General features: G+C 39.0%; 1 long non-coding RNA gene across 1 annotated transcript in view; it reads right to left on the bottom strand.

Annotated features, from left to right (window-relative positions):
* The window catches only part of LOC144980720 (uncharacterized), a 2051-nt gene extending 1237 nt beyond the window's left edge, over positions 1–814 (bottom strand). Inside the window, exon 1 of the long non-coding RNA XR_013646942.1 lies at positions 584–814. This is a non-coding gene — a long non-coding RNA (uncharacterized LOC144980720). The remainder of the gene's footprint in view (positions 1–583) is intronic.
* Positions 815–5000: the final 4186 nt, after the last annotated feature.

The following is a 5000-nucleotide window of genomic DNA, read 5'->3' as shown; positions in this document are numbered from 1 at the left end:
AAGCGCATACCATCTATAACCTGACACTGGCCAACAAAGACAAAAAAGACTTCAAAAGACAAGTCTTTGGCCACAAAAGAAAACAAATCGTGAGTTGTATTCAATAGGTCAACAAATGGAATCACTTGTTCTACTTCCATTAAACCACTTGGTCATGAAATATTTAATAATTTATTGGAGGGGTGGAACTTACATATTCTTTCATTTCTTTGTAATCATCAAACCCTTTTTTTTTTTCAAATCATGCATTAACTTTCACGCAAGCTCGTAGTGTTATTCGAAACGATACAGATAACTCGTTTAATAAATTCAAATAAACGAAAGAATCGTATACATATTAGAACTATCTCGGAGTGGAATGGGCTGGATGAACTGGTCATCATGGCACCACACCTAACCGATTTCATGGCCCGACTGACATGGGCCCGCGCCATGGCCGACTATAGTTACGTCATGGCCAGCGCCCAATGAGGACGCCGCTGAAATACAACCAGACCATTGGTTTCTTCAGCACCAACCATACAGATACAGATACAGATATATTTATCTTAAAACGGAGATATTGTTACCGAGCCAGGCCTACCTTCTTGTTCATCCAATCGCAATCTGGTGTTGCATCTAACCCATCTGGACTGTTCATCCTAAGGAGACACTTGATGAATCCATGGGCCGACCTGGCTTCGGAAGGCACAGGCGATAGAATGATAAAAGCCACCAATAAAATCAGACAAACTTTCTTCTCCATTTTTGAATCAAACTATCTAGATCTACAAGGCACAACTCGACAAGATTACTATCAACTATTAATCTGATGTGTACAATGGAACTCCCCGAATATAATACATAGGTGTGTGTAAGTGTGTGTGTGTGTGTGTGCGTGTGTAAGTGTGTGTGTATAAGTGTGTGTGTGTGTAAGTGTGTGTGTGTGTAAGTGTTACGGTGGATTGGGTAACTATTAACCCTACACAGACCGGGTTTGATTCTAGTCTTATCGTTTCGTTTTTACCAAGAGAGCAGCATCTACCAATAAAAAAAAGAAAAAGAAAAAATAAGATCAAAAATAAACAAAAAAAAACAAAAAAACAAAAAAACAACACAAAGACAACAACAACAACAACAAAATCCCAACCCCAAAACACTTGAGCGTTATTCATACAGCGCAATATCTACTAAACGTGTTTAAAGCGCTTCACAAGGGGTCTCAAGCCAACAGCAACACTAAAATTGTAGGACGAGACGTGCGTGAGGCCTGTTATAATTATTTTTTTCTGAAGGAGACTCAACTATACGCAGCTTATAGTGAGGCTCGAACCCATGACCTTCCAATCTGAAAGCGAGTATTATATGCACTAGACTGCATGCATAGCCGCACAAAAAAGAACCAAAAGAAAACAAAACAAAACAAAACAAATCAAAACATTTAGGCCTACTGGTATACTATGGTACATGATTATAAAAATTTTTGAGTGTTAAAATGTGACCCTTCGCCTCAAAACGGGATTAAGTCGGGTTGGTTAAGATGTTGAAAATTGAATTTATAGCCAGAAATATCAGACTTGTGTTGAGTTTTAATGTTTTATTGAGGAGAATGGCAACCATATTTTGGGGTGCGAATGCCAATAATTTATATTTTTGACCAGTTTAACATTTAATTCAGATTTTAAGCATCTGGTTCGTTCCGATATTATACCGATTTGAGACGATGGGTCACAAATATGAATCCGTCTCGCCGTGAAAGAGGTAAAGAATGAAATGCCTGGGACGTCACGCCTATCACTGACAATAGAGGTAAATCAGACGGAACGACGATACATCCAGCTACAATTTTAAACAATTGAGCTTTTTATAATATAGTGCAATATTCACTAAACGTGCTCAAAGCGCTTTACAAGGGGACACTCGCTTTCTGATCGGAAGGTCCTGGGTTCGAGTTCGAGCCTCGCTCGACGTATAGTTGAGTCCTTGGAATAGGCTCTTTACTCACATTCTCTCACCGTACTCAGGTGTAAAATGAGTTCCTGGCCATTAACAGCGTTTTACTTGTCCGAAAAATTGCAATATCGCCTAACAGGCGTCATGTCCCGTCCTATTTGTTAAATGTTGCTGTTGACCAGAGACCCCTTGTAAAACACTTTGAGCACATTTAGTGGATATTGCACTATATAAAAGCTCAATTATTATTTTATTTTTTTGACTTCGGCGGAAAATGGAGAGCGGAATTGACTTGTCCGAGAGCCTTACAATGGAAAGCCATCCTAAGTATAGATGGTATGCGCTTGGCGAAGAAGCTCATAACATTGCCATCCGGAAGTATAACGGACCAACACACCAACTCTGTGTAACCATGAACGTTTATAGTCAGGTTAATACAGTTTAGTGAGAACAACTCACAAACGCGGATGGCAAAAACAATAACAAAGGCCTGAGTGACGTCATCTTCGAACTATCTATACATCCGGATGGCAATGTTATGAGCCCCTTAGCCAAGCGCATACTATCTATACCCAGGTCGTTGAGGCTACATCTATTTCTTGTGTCATTGATTCGTCCTCTTTATTTCTCTGCTTACCGATCATTTCCAGTGTTTTCTAAAAACGGCTGGCTGGCTTACCAGCAGAAAAATGGATTTTTTAAACTCAAACAATCTCTCTACAAAACAACATTATGTTCTTATTGGCTATGTGGTCTAGTGGTATGACACTCGCTTTCGGATCGGAAGGTCCTGGGTTCGAGCCTTGCTCGGCGCATAGTTGAGTCCTTGGAAAAGGCTCTTTACTCACATTCTCTCACCGTGCTCAGGTGTAAAATGAGTACCTGGCCGTTAACAGCGTTGTCTTTGTCCGGAAAATTGCAATTTCGCCTGACAGGCGTCATGTCCCGTCCTACATGTTAAATGTTGCTGTTGACCAGGGACCCCTTGTAAAGCGCTTTGAGCACATTTTAGTGGATATTGCGCTATATAAATGCTCAATTTATTGTGGGAAAACGGTTTGGTCTATCACTATCGGTTGTCATAACGTGTCAAGTTATGTAGTTTAAAATATAAGCCGGGATGCAAAAAATCATGGCACCACATTATTTAGTCTTGAAACTTTGGAGGAATTTGCAATATTCCGTGCGCGCGCACGGGACTTTAGAACATACTATTGATGCCTTGCGCTTCGCCAAAATACTCACAACATCCGCCAGACAGATATAACGTATCACACAAAACTATGTGTAACTTGAACGTTTATATATATATATATATATATATATATATATATATATTGTCTTATAGATAGTTCGAAGATGACGTCACTCAGGTCTTTGTTATTGTTTTTTGCCATCCGCGTTTATGAGTAATGCTCACTGAACTGTATTAACCCGACTATAAACGTTAATGGATATACACAGTTTGTGTGTTGGTCCGTTATACTTCCCGATGGCAATGTTATGAGCTTCTAAGCCAAGCGCATACTATCTATTGATAGAATTTAGTGAGAAATAATCATTTAACGGCTGGCTAAAAACAATAACAAAGAGCTGAGTGCTCTATCTATAAACGTTTAAGGTTACACACAGTTTTGTGTATTGGTTGGTATAGATAGTATGCAGATGACGTCACTCAGGCCTTTGTTATTGTTTTTGCCATCCGCGTTTGTGAGTTGTTCTCACTAAACTGTATTAACCAGACTATAAAAGTTCATGGTTACACAGAATTTGCGTGTTGGTCCGTTATACTTCCGGATGGCAATGTTGTGAACTCCTTGGCCAAGCGCATTCTATCTATATCCCGCTGGCTGATGTTGTGCGTATTTTACATAACCGCATAGTCTGAATAACGACTTTAACTGCGTTATGAATTTATACAGGGTGTTTATTCGTGCGTTGAAAAAAAAACAAAAAACAAAAAAACAACAACAAAAAAAACAACCCTGAACAAAAACTTCACGTCTTTGATTATTCATGTAAGACGGTAATAATATTTTTGTTATTTGGTTAGAAGGACAGAAAGTGTATAATTAGATACGTTCAAGAATGAATATGGCTGCCCTAGGCCCTGTCTCTATGGACGCTTGTCGTGAATGTGTAGGAGCTCGTGCTAAATGGTGCAAGACAGCTGGTTTTTCCAAAACTTGTTAAGTCAATTTATCCACTTTTTGAGATTTTGCCGTCCTTGATCTAACACTTGAAACATAAACTTTTTTCTAAGCATCATTTGGCATAAAGAAATGTCCATAAATTAGGCAGCTATTTCGACGTGTACTTATTTGCGGGTCTGATAACCCAATTCCTTATGGGCCCATTGTTGTAATGGAAATATAAAAAAATGAGGGAAAATTACAACAATGTTAAACTAGGCCCACAATTAGATTCAGTAGTCTGAAGTCACGTCACCCAGCAATGGCGGACATCTTGGTTCTAAACAAAGAAAATCGGTACTTTTTATTCTTCATGCTGGCTAGAACTTTTCATATGCCTTGTGATCAGAATGTGTAAAAGTCAAAACATGATCAAATTTATAGGGTTTATTTTCCATCTGGATACGCTTTTATGCTCGCCGGAGACATATTTCATACGGGCGTCCGCCATTGTTCCGATAGTTTAGAGCCAGTGTTACTAAGTTACCACGCGTCATTAGGAAGGAAGTGACGATACAACTGTTGAAGAGTATTTCGTTCGGATGTCAGACCTGCATATTTGTACACGTCGGGCTATATAAATTTGAAGTTGAATCATGATAAAATATTAGACCGAATGAGAAATTTCAGGGCAAAAAAATCCCCATAATGTCCAAATGAGACAAAATAAGAATTAATTGAGCTTTATATAGGGCAATATCTACTAAATGTGCTCAAAGCGCTTTACAAGGGGTCCCTGGTCAACAGCAACATTTAACATGTAGGACGGGACATGACGCCTGTTAGACATAATTACAATTTTTCGGACAAAGACAACGCTGTTAACGGCTAGGTACTCATTTTACACCTGAGTACGGTGAGAGAAAGTGAGTAAAG

This window comes from Berghia stephanieae, chromosome 10, assembly GCF_034508935.2.
Source record: "Berghia stephanieae isolate SIO BIC M18660-M18661 chromosome 10, UCSD_Bste_1.3, whole genome shotgun sequence".
NCBI lineage: Eukaryota > Metazoa > Mollusca > Gastropoda > Nudibranchia > Aeolidiidae > Berghia > Berghia stephanieae.
This window is presented reverse-complemented; position numbering and strand designations above follow the sequence as displayed.